This window comes from Leuciscus leuciscus (genome assembly GCF_965113295.1).
Source record: "Leuciscus leuciscus genome assembly, chromosome: 17".
Classification (NCBI taxonomy): domain Eukaryota; kingdom Metazoa; phylum Chordata; class Actinopteri; order Cypriniformes; family Leuciscidae; genus Leuciscus; species Leuciscus leuciscus.
The window spans coordinates 25,220,056-25,238,353 of NC_138741.1; positions in this window are offsets into that span (position 1 = coordinate 25,220,056).

An 18,298-nucleotide genomic window follows, 5' to 3' on the forward strand; every position below is an offset into this window, starting at 1 on the left:
AGTCCAAGTGACTACAGTGGCTCAATCTTAAGTATATCAAGCGACGAGAATACTTTTTGTGCGCAAAAACAAACAAAAATAACGACTTTATTCCACTATTCATTTCCTTCTCTCTGGACCTCTAGTTGGTTCGCGTAGTGTTTTTGCGCAGCGCGTCTGTGTTACACGTCACCACGTAGGCTCACTATTGGCCGACGCTGGTCATGTGTCTGACGTGTAACACAGACGCGCTGCGCAAAAACACTACGAGGCCCAGAGAGAAGGAAATGAATAGTGGAATAAAGTCGTTATTTTTGTTTGTTTTTGCGCACAAAAAGTATTCTCGTCGCTTGATATACTTAAGATTGAGCTGTCTTCCTGGAGTGTCTGGAAAGAGGCACATTACCTGTGAGCCTTCGGAGGGCTGTGGTAACTGTACTACCTAAGAAGGGTGATCTTGGAGACCTCAAAAATTGGCACCCTGTTTCATTGCTCGGAGTTGACTACAAGAGCCACTGTAGTCACTTGGACTATATTAACGATCTCTTTAATAACTTTTCTGGGCCAGCAAGTTTGGGCCACCTAGCAGTCTATGGAGAAGTGATCAGCTCTCAGATTTCATCAAAAATATCTTCATTTGTGTTCCGAAGATGAACGAAGGTCTTACGCGGTTGGAACAACATGAGGGTGAGTAATTACTGACAGAATTTTCATTTTTGGGTGAACTAACCCTTTAAGCAAAATATCCAAGCTGCTGTTTGCCATAAAATGAAAGTGGAACATGATTTTTACTGCTAAGCTAAAGAAAAAATATGATGACAGTAGTAAGTATAAAAGTATTAACTAAAAAATTTAATCAGTAGTTTAGGTTTACAATTTTTATGTGTTTTGGCCCTTTCAAAGTACCTTACAAAGTACGTTTTTGAAAATTATACTGTTATCATTTTCAGGGATCTGTGTGAATGGGGATCGTTTTGACAACTTTGTCGTCTGTATGAGGAAAACGCAAAGGAAAAAGGAAAACTTGCTAAAGATTACATTTATCAGTGTAAATTATTAGTATTTTTAAGATTAATTTTAAGAGGGTGTTTGATAATGGCAAAGGTAATCTAAATGTAAAAATATGGGAAATGAGCATGACCAAATAAATATATAATATCTATGATATATATGCTAAAACGACTGATGAATGTAAAAACACGGCCAATAATCAATATGGTCCTCATTTATATCTTGAATTTATTCAATACAATAGGAACTGTAAGGAACTGACTGAAATGTAACTCATAATTGACAAAAAAAAAATCTTGAAAAGGTGACAAGTACCTTAAATTGAGTGAGAATGAGAGCAAAGTTCCTTGCACTAATCATCTTTCAGCACTTACAGAGGAAGTATTTTACACCTCATTATATAAAGCCCACCAGGCCTTACTTTACATATTCCTGTCTCGTATGCCTTAACATGTGCTGAACTTTTACTCTAGAGAGAGTCAAACTTTGAGGATGTCTCTTGTTTTATACTTTTTTACACCGACAGGCACCTTTACCACAGCCAGTGAACCATCAGAGCATGCAGTTCCCTTTTCCCTCAATAAGTTGTCATTTTTACAGTTAATTGGATGAAACGTTACTAGGAAAGGAGACCATTCACATTTGCAGGAGCGCGCACACACACACACACACACACACACACACACACACACATAGGGTTTTCTATGTTTTATAGGGACTTTCCATAGACATAATGATTTTTATACTGTCCAAACTGTATATTATATCTCCTAACCCTGACCCTACCCCTAAACACAACCCTCACATAAACCTTTCTGCATTTTTACATTTTCAAAAAACATAATTTAATATGATTTATTATATTTGCATTGCAATTTGCATCGACAGTTTGCATGGCTTTTTAATTTGCGTTTATATTAAAAAGTTGCAATGATTTAAGATTATACAGATCTGCCCATTTAGATTAAGAATACTTAACTTTTAACATGAATTTGCATTGTCCAATATGTGCTTCTGCTCATGCTCATTATGACAAACATCTTGAAAAGCAACATACTTGCTGTCTCAAACTATTAACTACATCACAAGAAACTCACAAGACATAAATAACTGATGAAATACCTTGAAACACCACAGAGACCTCAAGACTTACAACAAGCAACCTGATCCTTTTGAGTAGTGAAGTAGTGAACAAACTCAACCTGACATCACACAACAATGAGTTACTAAATGTGACAACAAATAACAACAATGGAAATAAATCTATCAGAAAGTCAATTTAAAAAGTCAGTATTCATGCCACGGTGCATGCTGGGAAGAGGCTGAATGGGACTGAACAACGAAATTGTTTTTGTAGGCCTATTTTAACTTACAAAAATGCATTAAGTTAACTTACCTGTTACGTTTCTTGGATCGATTAAAGAAAATAAGTGTTGAATAATAAAAATACTGCATCAAAATAAATCACTTGAAACACTGTAAGAGGCCGTTCCCACCTAATGTGTTTTTGCATTCTACTGTGATGCTTTTCTATTGTTTTTGTATGCATACATACTAACCTGTTGATATCTTACATCCAGTCTAGATGCTTACCTCTGATACTCACCTGTTGATATCAAGGGGTTATTAACTGCTGTTAATAAACTCCTGCACTTGGGCCCTAATGCTATCTTCCCGTTTGGTGTGTTCGTTACTATACTATAAAATATACAGTATGTAGGCATATATATATAGATTATTATGAATGTCGAATATAATGAATTAGGACATTTTACAGAATTACTTTTTACAGTGCAATTCATAATTCATTTTTCCTCATTGCATATTCAGTTTTCCTAATCTAATTGGCTGTATGTGAACAACAACAAGACACACTAGAACGTTTTGTGACTCAACCAGACATTCAGTTTCAGCTCATTTAACAAAACTGCACTTAACACAAATGATCAGTTGGCAACTGCTTTGAGCACTGTGGTCACATTACACTACATTACAGAAGACCGCACATTTGTGTCCCATATGAACCTGCACATTGCAACTTCAATCTCAAAATATTTTTTTTGATAATTTTGACTTACTAATTTACCTGAGAAAACCGAGTTTAGCATCAGTTTTATTTATTTTTAAAGCAAAACAACAGCATAATTAAGCAAAATGTACTTGATTTGCAATACAGAACGTGTAGTCTATGCACTTCCCCTTTAAGTTCCGAAACATCAGGGACACTCGGTTTTTGGCAGCAACACAAAAGCCCCGAGAGTGACCGCACTCTGACCGGTTAAACATGCCATGCAATGCAATGCGCTAGTTAAAAGGAAACCGCCTCAACCACAAAGCATAGTGGCCACAGTGTGAGACAATCTCACTTTTATGGATGGAAGGGGAAACATACTATACCCACTGATTCAGCATTACATCTCCAGTCCAACTGCCTACATCCAATGTATGGATTTTTCACCTAGTGACAGGCAAGCAATTAAAGCCAACAGCCTTAGCCAGTGTCGGCCCCCTGGCAGTATCGGTAATGACAGCCCAGGAACAGCGGTGGCAAAGAATGGGAAGAGTAATGTGATTAGAGGACAGAATTGCAATCTTGTCACATGGAGCAGTCCCTATGTCTTCGTCTCTCTCTCTGTGGCGACGGAGAACCTGATTTATTGGGCCAGGAAGCCCAACAGAGTGCAAAGAGAAACACAAAGCTAGTTTTGTTAAGTTATAACCACAGAAACCTGCAAAAAAGAAGAGGGGAAAAAAAAGCATTTTTCTCCATGCAGGACCACAAAAGATTGCATGGAGCAGTTTGGAAAGTTTGTTTCGTAGGCGCTATACCCAAAACGCAGGTCTGCTGGGAGAGCCGTCATGAAGATAGCGCTTTTGTGAACCTGCACTCCACAAAGATACAAGTGTGAGTGTGTATACACGTGTCTGTGATTTATAACCTGAGCGGAGAGTGGGTTTCCATAGCAACTGGCGTTATCTCTTTGATAGGAGTTGGCTGACTGGAACCTCGTTGTGCAGGAAACCTCACCTGAGGCTCTGAGGCGTTTAAAAATAGAAACCATCGAATTAGCGTCCGTGAAACCTGTCGCAGCGCAGAAAACAAGAGCTGAGAATCAGATCTTTAACTTGGGTGATGTTTCTGGATGAGAGGGAAATTGTGATTTCGGTGTTTGTCATTAAGTATAATTGTCAGCGTGAAAAGCTATCTTGTGGAAAGTCGAAAACTAAATGTGTACTTAATCAGGCATATTATGAAAAAATGTCAAAACAGGTTGTTTTTGGACACATACAATTAGCAATCATGTTCTGGCAAGATGTTCATAGTGTCTGAAAAAAGTAAATGTGTTCATATTCACAGTTTCGGGCCCACATGATTTAATCAGACACTAGAAATGCAATTTCACCTCACTTTAATTTCAATCAGTCTGTTCTAACCTGTATTTATCTCTATGACTCATAACAAAAGTGTAAAAAATAAATAAATAAAAAAGGTGGACATGCAGTAGCTTAAGATAAATATCACTTTTCCTTACAAAAATGCACCATGGTAACCATAGTTTCTGCCATAATGTCATATACTTAAGTTATCTTTTTTTTTTTTTTTTACAGAAATATTTAAAAAGTTTATGTTTGGAGGAAATATTACTGTAGCAACTGACCAGGTTGCCATGGTCAGTTTCTGCATCCACATCTACCTTAAAACATTTTGTGCTTTTCTTCCATAGTACGTCCTGTTGACACATATGCGAGCAAATAATATGTTAAAAACTAATGTTAGTTGCGATTAATTAGAGAAAAATTTGCTTTTTTTTTTTTGTTATTTTTTAATCGATTGCACATTTTTCTCTAATTAATGGCACCTAACATCAAAGTTTTTAATGTAATAATTTCACATTTAATCTCCAAATGTAATGTAAATGTAATGTAGAAACAACATAAAGACAGCATATTTTAAAAAGATCCCATATTTTTTGGCATCTTTTTATTTTTAAATGAAGGCCAGTATCACAGATACCAATAGCTACTGATATTAAATCGATTTTTTTCTCAATATTAGCCACTAATTATCTCGACAAGTGACAGTCTTTTTGAGTTAGTCAATAATTTAGTCATTAAGCTGACTCATTCTGGAACGAAACAATTGAAAGTTTTTACGAGTCATATAGTCGTCCGATTCGTTCAAAGGCGCATAATTCATTTAGGAACTAAACAATTGTCAGTCTGTGAATCAATAATTCAATCACTCCCAGTTTGTTCAGTCACACTGATTCATTCAGGAACGAAATAAGGGTCTTGTGTCCTATATCACCCCCATTACCCCTTATATAGTGAACTATTTTGAGCATCAGACAATTTTTTGTGCTATCTATAGTGGAGGTTATTGTATATCTTGTGAAATATACTCTACAATTGTTTCATTGTAGAATGAGTCAGCGTAATGAATAAATTATTGGCTAACTCAAAAAGACCGTCACTTGTCGCCACCTACTTAGAGTAATTATGTAATCATGCAACCAGTCGACCAATCAGTTTCAAATGTGGTAAGTATGCATGTACGCCTATGTATGTATTGATGTATGTATGTACTGTATATATGTATGCATAAATAAATAAAAACTATGCATACTATATATAAATAAAATTATGATAATATTATAAACTTTTTAGCATTCAGCAATCTATTATGATAATATTATGATTATACTTATATACTTAAAGTGAATGGAATTACATGCATTCACAAAGAAATCAGCTGCCCTTTCTATTATTTTAAATAAATAAAATTTAAAAAACGTGAAAATCACATCGCAAGGGGAAAGTATAGGCTACTGAAATCTGACTGTCCAGGTAAATAAACCTGCCTGCCTATTTTCAGTTCATCGCTGTCAGTGCGCTTCAATGGAAGAGCAGAGCATCGACCCGAGTGCTTTTCTTCCACCCAAAAAGACAAGCAGTGCACTTGAAGTTTGCTCCAAGATTGAACAACTGCAAAACAATTGCTCCGGCCCTTCACTGAGATTACTGTACTTCGGAACAAATGACGGACTTGTCTGCTTTGCGGCCCGAGGGACTAGGAGGGTGGTATGTGCAAGATCGGGGTGAAAGAACTGGCCTTTCAGCAGACTTCAACGGGTCAGCGCACATGGTTCTGAAGACCCACTGCGGCTACTTGAGCCAGTGGCTTTGGAGTTAAATCCAGAGTCTAAGCCTTAGGCCAGCACGGAGAGGAGGCCAGAGCTTTGTAGTAGGATTTGTCAGAAGAACAATATAAGCATGAGTTTGTCCTTTGCTCCGCAGAAGAGAACCCTCGAGTGGGAGAGAACTAGAGTATCAGGCCCACCTCAGGATAAAAAAGACTGTGATATTTAGGTCTCAGTGTGCTGGATGTGCATTCGCAGATATTCTCTTATTTTTTCTGTGTGGGCATTTGTGGACATCATGTGGGTGTGCACGGCTCTTGAGGATATATGTATATAAATAAGTGGAATAACTTGTGTATTATTAGTATATACTCTCTGCAAATCTTCTTGTTAAACAGTAGTTAAAGATTAAGCTGCATTTCGTTTTATGCCCCACTTGATGGCATTTCAAACACATTCTTGGAAAAGCGGGCACAAGGTTCCCAGGTAAAACCACATTCAGAGGTTTTCATGCTCATGGTGGGTAAGGTTTCAGATCATTTCCCTCACAGCTTTCAAAGTAAGGTCACTTAAACAAAACGCAGGAAGTGATGAGAAATTTTCATTTGAAATTAGGTGCATTTGCTCGGCTAAGTGTAACTTGCACTGCAGATTTGCTGTTGCCATGGCACTTCATATGATGTCTAAATCTGTGTGCTGCTTTCCAAACCGTTTCAAGGATCTCGACTGGATGGTGGTGCAGGAACTCAACCAAGCCAGACAAAAAGTCTAAAAGAAATGTAAAGCATTAAAGGGAGCCCATCAGAATAGAAATTAGCAGGGGGAACTTTAATTGACTATTTGGGTTTGTCTATGAGGAAAACACAATGGATATTTTTTAGAGCATTTGAGATCAGAAATCGTAAAGCTCTGCGGTGGTTCACACATGGTGTAGATTTCTGCTCTGTGCCTTAGGGCTTTCCACACCACATCAAAATGAAAAATTTTATGCCATCTCCCTCTGGAACACAGCCGCAGTGCCACATTCAACACTAAAATGATTGCAAATACTAAGATCAACAGTGTATCTCACATGAATCTAAACATAAACAGTCACTTGCACTAAATACCATGCGTTCTGGTCTCATTGGCTGAATTTGGACTCGCATACTAGCATTTTTCTCTTACTGTTTCTGCCATAACTTGGCATTTCTTTTATGGAAGACCTTCAACTTCATGCAAATGAGCAGCAATAGAGCAGCTATATTGGAAGTACAGAAAGTTATCCACCACCTCGAGTGGAGCATCCACTAGAAACGACTGCTCAGTGAACTCCAGCGGTTCAATCACAGCCAGTGTGAATAGGTCTTTTTCAGTTTCAATTTAAAAACTCTGAACCAGGAGTGAGATTTGAACCAATGAGGACATTTGTCTATTGGTTCTTAAATCCAACACCTCAAAGTCAACTTCAATTACTTGTGCAGTCAGAAATTGTATTCTGCATTCATTTTTACATAGATGAATTGGTTTCAAAGACTCATGCAGTCAGAAATTGTATCCTGCACTTATTTTTACAAATTACTACACATTTTTTATTTTATTTTTTTTTAACCAGGAGTGGGGTTTTGTCCATTGGATCTTAAGTTCAACGCCATATAACCACACGGCCATCCTGGTTGGAGTGGTAAATGTTTTTTTGTTTTTTTTTACTGCAACAGACCCTCACACTTAAACTAACCCATGTATTCTGTAATTTCATTGGCTTTTTTGTGCTTAAAAATCAACATGGAAACCTAATTTTCATTATCAGTAGTGAGGTTCGAACCCACGAGGACATTTGTCCATTGGATCTTATCCACTCGGCCATCCTGGTTAGTTTCAGTGGATTGAGCAGTCGAATTGTATTCTGCATTTATTTTTGTCAGACATAAACTGCTTTCACTCACTCATGCAGTCAGAAATTGTATTTTGCATTAATGCAAAAGTATGCATAATCTTAAGTCCAAAGCCTTAACCACTCAGGCCACCCTGACTGGTTCCAATGCCCTGAGCAAGTAGAAATTGTATTCTGCAATAATGCAAAATTATTATGCATTATCAAATAGGTATTTGTCCACTGGATCCTAGGTCCAATGCATTAACCACTCGGTTACACGTGCACAATTTTTCTGTATCTATTTGTAACGGATAAAAAGCAGTTTCTGTGACTCGTGCAGTCAGAAATTGCATTTTGCATTTATAAATTAAAAACAAATTATGCAAAAACGTATGGACATATATATTTCGGATCTTAAGTTTGCCAACCATCCTGGTCAACTCCGAAAGCCTCTCCAGTCAGTTTAATGTCTCATATTACTACTTCATAGTTTGAAAAGTTGTCAGTTGGATTGTTTTAAGAAGGATAGAAAACAAATATAGAACAGTATCCCCCGGTTTCACAGACAAGTCTAGTCCCATATTAAAATGCATGTTTGAGCTGTCTACACAACTTGCACTGATATATCTTAAAAAAAGTCACTGCCATTGTTTTGTCTCAAGATGCACAGCAGTAATGTTTTTTTTTCTAAGGCAAGTTTATAAAAGCTAGACTTTTAAAGAATGTATAGAAATACTTTTATATTTTTCTTTGTGAATACAATTTGCAGAAAGTACGTTGACATGATGAGTGAAATGTAGCCTTGATCGATGCAGCAGCAGACGTCTAGTTGAAACTCACCAGTTGACCGAGCTCACCAAAGCAAACTTAACACCAATCCGGTCAGTTTAATTTCTCCATTACAACCAGAGTCACGAACAGATGCACTCTTGAGACTAGAGTCTGTTCCGGTCGCCTGTGAGCCTCACAACTCAGCTTTCGAAAGAACAAACTGTTAAACTAGCCTAAGTGACACACACTTTAGTGTCAGTGAACAAGTCAGTTAAGCCATTTATAAGGAACTCCCACACCCGCTTATTAAAAGACCCTGGTTTCATTGAGCTGTGCTCAATCATTCTGCCTTTGAGGCTTGGGGGAAGGAATCTTGCTATTGATCTAAAAATCAAACTGTTCTCACATGACCGCTGAGAAAAAACACTGACCACTGACAGAAAGCTAGCAATGTACGATCACCCACAGACAAAGTGTGGAAGAAAATCATTAATTCATGTCCTGTTCTATAACTACAACGATTCATTTAGTGAATATAAACTATAGCATTACCCGCACAGCAGTTCACAATCCCATTTTAAAGAGGTAGTTAACCATTATATTATGTTGATTGAGAACATTTATTATTTTATTGTTGTTATTTTATTGTTCTTATCGCTACTCTTGGCAGTAGTGCAACATCTGGTGTTATGAGGCATTTCTTAAAAATAAAGGTTCGTCAATAGTTCTGCAAAGAATCCTCTTCTTATGAAGAACCATTTTTTTCTGTATAGAGTATTTAATTTGACTATATGATTCATTAAAAGGACTTGAACTTCTTGAAAACTTCAAACTGGGGTCTGGGGACTCCTAAAGGGCGTCACCTTGACCACTTGGCCATACATATTCATATTCATATTCATATCCATTTATATTCATAGGACAAATCTATCTGTAATTTTTTGTTTATAATAGTATTCAACTCTATATTTATTCAGTACATATCCATGTTCTCTTACGAGAGGTCTCTCGTACTGCGTAAGATATCTTACGCTAGGGGAAAATCCTTTTCCGCGAGATATTGAAGCCAAAAATTATCCTTAATTTTGTAATAATGCAAAACGCGTTGCAGCAGCAATGCAGACATAGGCGAGACAGCTCGCGCGCCTATTGGCTGCTCTGCGGCAACTGCAGCAGCCTATCGAGCGAGGCCTGGCGTGACGTCAGACCCAATCAGGGCACTTCGCGCCCGCTGCGTCACGTCCCGCCGAAATGGGCGTGGTCTAGGCCTATAAATATCGCTCGCAGGCAGCTATTATCTGATTTTTCATCCTTCAAGCGAAGCACACGCATCGCTGGAGCTGGATTAGAAGCCGCGCCGTCGAGAGAGAGCACCTTCAGCGGGACGAGTCACTGAAGTCGCTGGCCGCGCCGCCTTCCTTGCCTTCCTGCTGCGCTTTCCGGCATTATATCCTTTCTCTGCTACTGTGTTTATGTATGTGTGTGTGCTCGCCGCCGCGACACACACTCCCATTGCACTAAAAGAGCTGGGCGTCTTTTTCAAGACGCCCCTTTTCCTGATCACGCAGCTCTCGCACTCGCTGACGGCGACTGCCCTCACTGCGAGTTAGGTACTGCCTATGGTGACTCTGAGGACTCACCTGGCATCCTTCTCCGAGACTGCTCCTCCGCCCCCCCCCCCCCCCCAACCCGCAAAGCTTGCCGGTTCGCCCGCTTGCCTTGCCTGCTTGGGGGACGATACCTGTTCTCCCTCTGTTCGAGCCGCGCACACCGCGCCGCTCACAGAGGATGTCAGGAGCGGGCGGTCACGGGGCTAGCTTTCTCTCTCCCTCTGTTCAAGCCGCGCAAACTGCGCCGCTCACAAGGGAGGCTGGAAGCGGACGGTCGGGGTTAGTTTTTCTTTACGTTATAAGAAAGCTACCCTGCCTTCTGCGCCCCATTCATGCGTCACTCACCGGCGAAAGGAGAAAGATGTGTTTTTTAGTCCCTCCGAGGATGGACTAACCTTCAATTTCTCATACATATTCCCAGTTCCCTGATCATGCGACTGGAAATATCAATATTGCAGCAGGCGAGCCTGTTTTAATACAAGCGCGCCTGCAAGCATACGCCGAAGAAAGCATGTGACGCTCTTATATGCTCGTGCATCCAAAAACCTTTGCGTTCCCCCCCTGTGGCTCAGTGGCGGAATCATTGGTTTTTCCCACGAGAGACCGGAGTTCGAATCCCGGTCTAGCGGCAGTTAAAATTATGCCGCCAATGCTTCGCTCTGTCAGTTCCCTGAAAAGCGACTGCAGACGTGCATTTTGCAGCCAACGAGCGCGTTGCACAACCCGCTCGCCTGCACCCAAACACCGTTTCTATGGTTTCCGTGCGTCACTGGCGAAAGGAGAAAAGAGCGTTTTCTGGTCCCCCCGCGGATGGACCGACCTCGTCTTTCTCGTACATTTCTCATTCCCCTCTGAAGTTCGGGCGACTGGAAATGTCTGTATTGCAGTGAGCAAGCCTGTTGTAATACACGCATGCCTGCAAACAAACGCCAGCACGTTGACGGTCTCTTATAATACTCGCGCTAACTGAGTTACAATGTGTCTCCCCCTGTGGCCCAGTGGCAGACTCTCAGGTTTTTGCACGCGAGAGACCCGCGTTCGATCCCCGGGTCTACCGGCAGATAAAATTATGCCGTCAATGCTCGCTCTGTCAGTTCCCTGAAAAGGCGACTGCAGATGTGTATTTTGCAGCCAACGAGCGCGTTGTACAACCCGCTCGCCTGCACCCAAACACCGTTTCTATGGTGTTCCGTGCGTCACTGGCGTAAGGAAAAAAGGGAGTTTTTCTGGTCCCGCTGCGGACGGACCAACCTCCTTTTTCCTATACATTTCCCATTCCCCTCTGGAATTCAGGCGACTGGAAATGTCAATATTGCAGTGAACAAGCCTGTTGTAATGCACGCAGGCCTGCAATAAACGCCAGCATGTTGACGCTCTCTGTTTCTATGGCAACTTCTCGCTCGTTCAGTTCCAGTAAATGTGACTGTTCCAGTGTATCCTGCAGTAAACAAGTCGGTTCTGTCACCCGCTTGCCTGCACACAAACGCCGTTTTTACGGCTACCCAGATAAATCCCATAAGTGTGAATTTTTTCTGGTGTCCCGGCCACGGCCGATGGTGCTTTATGTGTAAGAAGAATGCCCACTGCCCAGTGCCCATCTCTACACACAAGCACAGCCCGTCACACAGGGCTCGCGCACATGAGTCGGCTCAGACCGATTGCGCTTCAAACATGGTGAATGTGCCCACTAACACCACGTTATGCATGTCTCACGGTTTCTGTAAAAACGAAACCAACGTGCACTCGCTTCACGCAAGCGAACGATGCTTTCGGTGTGATAAATGTGCCCGCTGTCCCGCGCCCACATCCACACATAGACATGACAGTTCCCACGGGAACCGCCCAGCCCTCCCCCTCGCGGTTAACCACCGCAGAGGAGTCGAGCGCGGGCAATCTGCCCGCTGTCATCAGCGCGCCCCATGCCTCAAATGTCACGAGCGACACGCTTGTGTTACAGCACACCGAAGCTTCTCCATCGCTGAGCGAGCGGAGCACGCTTCGTATTCGACCCCTAGCTATCCATGCAGACGCATGGGCAAAGCTACCCGGGGTTTCGAAGTGGGTGCTGAACATTATAGAAAGAGGCTATTCGCTGCAGTTTCGCCGACGCCCTCGCCGCTATGTGGCGCGCGTCGAGACCACGGTAAAAGCAGAAGTAGCACATCTACTTCGAGCCGAGGTGACGAAACTATTGAGCAAAGGGGCCATAGAACCTCTCTCTCAAGATCAGAGCGAGGGAGGGCTATACAGCAGATACTTCCTGGTACCGAAAAAAGACGGGGGTCTCAGACCCATACTAGATCTAAGGCAACTGAACAAAGTGCTTGTGAAGCGACAGTTCAGGATGCTCACGACCAGGCAAATCCTTGTGCAGATTCGCCAAGGAGATTGGTTTGTGTCAATAGATCTGAAAGACGCGTGTTTTCAAATACAGATAGCGTCACGTCACAGGCGATATTTGAGATTCGCCTTCGAGGGCCAGGCATATCAGTACACAGTCCTGCCGTTCGGTTTGTCCCTAGCACCCCGTACATTTACGAAGTGCATGGATGCGGCGCTCGCACCCCTCAGAATGAGAGGCATGCGAGTGCTGAACTATTTGGACGATTGGCTGATTCTAGCGCAATCTCGCGCAGTGCTCATAGAACACACGACCATTTTACTCGATCACCTCGAGGATTTGGGTCTGAGTGTCAATTGGGCGAAGAGCTCCCTGTCTCCCAGTCAGAAAATATCTTTCCTGGGCACAGAACTGGACTCACTATCCATGATAGCGCGACTATCACAACAGCGCGCGGTAGACATTCGACGCACAGCGAACTCTTTTCGCTGCGGCGCGTCTGTCCCGCTCAAGAGATTTTCAGAAGATGCTAGGTCTCATGGCCTCAGCATCGTCAGTGCTCCAGCTGGGTCTGCTCCGCATGCGCCCGCTGCAGTTTTGGCTGAAAGCGCGAGTCCCACGCGAAGCGTGGGCACCCGGTTTGCTTCGCCTCAGGGTCAATCAGAAATGCGTTACAGCTCTGAAACCCTGGAAAGCGAACGACTGGTACCAATCAGGTGTAAGCCTGGGGACTTCCTCGAGGGTGAAAGTGGTGTCCACGGACGCGTCCACCTCGGGATGGGGAGCGCTGCTCGAGGGCAGACCGTTCTTCGGCCAGTGGTCAGAACGGGAGAAGCTCCTGCACATAAAACTGCCTCGAAATGCTGGCAGTAGACAACGCACTGACGCGTTTTTGTCCCCAAATAAAAGGTCACCACGTCTTGGTCCGTTCGGACAACATGTCTGTGGTGTCCTACATAAATCGCCAGGGCGGCATCAGATCCGAGAAACTGTACAGGCTGGCAGAACGCCTCCTGGTATGGGCTCAGTGCAACCTGCGCTCGCTCAGAGCAGCGCACGTGCCAGGGATCATGAATATAGGACCAGACAGACTGTCCAGGAACAATGTTCCGGCAGGCGAATGGTCTCTACACCCACAGACAGTCCAACTGCTGTGGAAGAAATTCGGCAGAGCGGAAGTGGACCTGTTTGCGTCTCAAGAAAACGCTCACTGTCAAGAATTTTTCTCCAAGAGCAGGAGCGCGCTGGCCCATGTGTGGCCCCGCCGCCCGCTCTATGCTTTTCCCCCCGTCTCTCTCCTGCCTCAGGTGATAGAACGGATCAGGGAAGAAGGATGCTCAGTACTGCTGGTAGCACCGTTCTGGAAAAACCAACCTTGGTTCCCAGCCGTGATGCAGTTAGCAAGTACTGCCCCGTGGCCAGTACCAGTGAGGAGAGATCTCCTCTCACAGGCCCGCGGCTCGATCTGGCATCCTCACCCGGAACTATGGTCCCTTCATGTCTGGGCCATCAACGGGTACATGTTGGACTCCCTAAAGGAGTATAAACACGATCACGCAGGCTAGAGCTCCGTCTACAAGACGACTCTATTCTTCGAAATGGTCAGTGTTTTCGGGCTGGTGCACAGCCCGTGGTGTGTCACCCACAAACTGTGATGTGACGGAGGTGCTTTCCTTCCTACAAGAGCTGTTGGATGGGGGCAGGGCCCCCTCCACGCTCAAAGTTTATGTGGCGGCTATAGCAGCGTTCTCAGAAACAACGCTTGGTCAGTCAATAGGAAGGAACGATTTAGTCATCCGCTTCCTTAGAGGAGCTAAGAGACTGAATCCTCCCAGACCTCCCTCAGTCCCCGTATGGGACCTTTCTACGGTTCTGGAAGCCATGAAAGGTGCGCCATTTGAGCCTTTACAGTCAATCGATTTGAAACACCTGTCTTTCAAAACGGTGTTTTTGCTGGCTCTCGCTTCAGTGAAGCGCATAGGGGATCTGCACGCGCTCTCTGTGAGCGCGGCGTGCATGGAGTTTGGGCCCAATGACTCAAAAGTTATACTCAAACCTAAGCACGGTTATGTTCCAAAATCCCTCAACACACCGTTTAGGGCGCAGATTATCTCTCTGTCAGCCCTACCGGTCCCTGATGAGGAAAGAGACGCGAGCCTCCTTTGCCCAGTCAGGGCATTACGAGCTTATGTGTCTCGCTCGTCTGTTTTCAGACAGACGGAACAGCTCTTTGTTTCGTTTAGCGGACGTTCTAAGGGACTAGCCGCGTCGAAACAGAGCCTATCCAGATGGATAGTTGATGCTATAGCGCTGGCATACGCCTCCAAGGGCATGCAGTGCCCTTTGGGTGTCAGAGCGCATTCCACGAGAGGCATGGCCTCTTCGTGGGCCTGGTCAAGTGGGATTGCCTTGCAAGATATTTGTATGGCGGCAGGCTGGGCCTCCCCGTCTACATTTATAAGGTTTTATAACCTAGAGGTTCCCGCCCTGCAGGCCAGGCTGCTGTCGGTCTAAACTACCAGTATTATCTGACCTGATGCGTTCAGCTCAGAATGCTGCGTTTACTGAGCACAGCTCAATTTTCGACAGTTTAAAGCTGGGCAAACTGTGTAAGACCCACATTTTTTCCCATCAGTTCAGGCCGTACCCCGCCCTGTCTGTATGATGAAATTTGCGTCCCTTCGACGCTACTTTATGTGGAAAAGTGAGGCTGCACCCCTCCTTCTTCCCGGACTCTCTGTGAGTTCACTGAGTGATTGTGCACTATATGTACCCCGGGCTTTCGCCCTTGGGTCTTTGGTGTCAGATCTCAGCATGCACGGCGTTTTACACTGGGTCCCCTAGCGTAAGATATCTTACGCAGTACGAGAGACCTCTCGTAAGAGAACGTACTCGGTTACTAACGTAACCTCGGTTCTCTCTAGAAGAGGGAACGAGTACTGCGTATCTTGCCGTGCATGCACACGCTCTGGTTGCTTCGATGATGAAAAACCAGATAATAGCTGCCTGCGAGCGATATTTATAGGCCTAGACCACGCCCATTTCGGCGGGACGTGACGCAGCGGGCGCGAAGTGCCCTGATTGGGTCTGACGTCACGCCAGGCCTCGCTCGATAGGCTGCTGCAGTTGCCGCAGAGCAGCCAATAGGCGCGCGAGCTGTCTCGCCTATGTCTGCATTGCTGCTGCAACGCGTTTTGCATTATTACAAAATTAAGGATAATTTTTGGCTTCAATATCTCGCGGAAAAGGATTTTCCCCTAGCGTAAGATATCTTACGCAGTACTCGTTCCCTCTTCTAGAGAGAACCGAGGTTACGTTAGTAACCGAGTACGTTCTGCACTTATGGAACCACTGTATATCCTGCACTTGCTGCTATTGCACTTCTGGTTAGACCTAAACTGCATTTCGTTGCCTTGTACCTGTACTTGTGTAATGACAATAAAGTTGAATCTAATCTAATCTAATCTAATCTACATGTTTTCTGTTTATGACTCAATTTGTCAGAAATTGTATTCTGCATTTATTTTTAACAGATATAAAGCCGTTTTTACGACTCTGGGTGTCAGAGAAAAGGGACACTTGTTTTTAACAGAGTAAAATAAAATAAAAATTTACATTAAAAATTAATGATTGGGGAATCATCATATTTGCGGGTTCTTAGCATAAAAAAAGTTTAAAATCCAACATAGATGGTTTTCAACAACAAAATGTTATTTTGGAAACAAGTCATTTGGAACAGGGTTCACACACCTTTGATTGCTATGAACTTTCATAACATTTTCCATTAAAAAAAAAAATTTAAAAAAGAAATTAGCCTAGTGTTATATCAGCTGATTTAAAGTAAGACTATAGGCTATATACGGTATTAAAAAAAGCACACAATCAGACTATAAAGCCCTCTTTAAATATCAAAGTGTGTAGCCTACTTCATATCAAATTTAACTTCCAATATCTTTTGATTCGTATGTCCGACTGTAAAGGTTGAACTGAATTGGCGTTTTTTCGACATTTCACAGAAAGCAATGGCTGTACCACACTTTCTAAAGACGTGTGTTCAAACGAGAAACAGACAGCATGATAAAGTTTGTGTTCTCTCCCCTGCATCACCTCTGTGAGCGTCGAGCCCGAGCCGGTCCTCTGAGCTGTAACTCTGTCCTGTTTACCCAGCACTTTTTCCTCTGGAGACGGATCAATAGAAGGGCTTCATCAGAGACAGACACCGCTAATGAGGCTCAGAACAGCTGACTGCTCACTTTCACTGAGCGGGAACGACCGTAGGGGGCACGGAGGGTTACATTGGAAACAGGAACCGAGATCCAGCGAGAAGTAATGACCACCCTTAGAGGTGAGCACATAGGCCTAACTTAAAGTCAACGTAAATTGCCATTCGTCAACCATTTTACTTTCATGAAATTATGTGTATAGGCCTATAACGTAAGCTATTCATAAACATATTACATTATTAATTACCTCTCACAAATGTGCATTAAGAAAGTGAATACTGCCAGTTTTGATTCCATATTTCATACATTATTACACACTACACTCTCAGAAAAAAAGGTACAAAAGCTGTCGCTGGGACAGTACCCTTCAAAAGGGTTCTAATATGTACCAGTTAGGTACTAATATGTACACGTTTGGTACAAATATGTACCTTTGAGGGACTTAAATGCACTCTTTAGGTACAAAGGTGTACCTTTTGAAAAGGTACCACCACAGTGACAGCTTTTGTACCTTTTTTTCTGACAGTGTATAGGCCTTATCTTTAATAGTTTTATTTCTTGCGGCCACCATTTTATATGCTGCGAAGTTGTAACTGATGTAAACAATACACATTCTTTTAATGGTGAATAAGAGGCTGTAATTTGTTCTAGAGCTAATTATCTGACAATCTGATTGGCCAAAGAAAGCATTTTCTTGCAAATGACAGGCTAGAGTAGGCTACATATTTTATATCTATTTCAATATTGCCACGTTTGAGGAGGGAATGTTATGCACAGTTGCATTGATGTTGTGTGTAACTATGTGGAAATAATCAGATACTCATTCAACGGACAAAATCCGGCAGAAGACCTGGGGAAATACAGCATGTTCTTATTGTGCTTTGCAAAGCACTACTGCCACCATGAGGTGGGGAAAAGAACATATTACTATTGCATGTTTCATTATAGCTGCATTTTACTAGTTCACTTCTATTCCAAGTACAACCTTATTTCATGAACATTCGGTTATCACAGAATTATGTGTGCGTGTACAAGAAATGTATATAAACATGAATTAATTTAATTCCCATATATTCAGTTTTGATTTTATGTATTGTTCTCTTTGGATCAGCCATGCTTTACTAACACTAACAGCTGCAAAAAAGAGAGCAACTTTTACTACAAGGAAACTGATTGGAAAATAGATCTATTAATATTAACCAAGAATAAGTGCATTTCACTTTAATTTTACGGTTTCATTTAAATGCAACAATAGTTTTTCATAACTTAATCTTTTAGGCTAAAATTGTTAATTCTAATGTTCAATAAAAAAACAACAAGCATTATGTTTCAGTTTTACCAGTCATAATACTGAAAGTAATGTCACT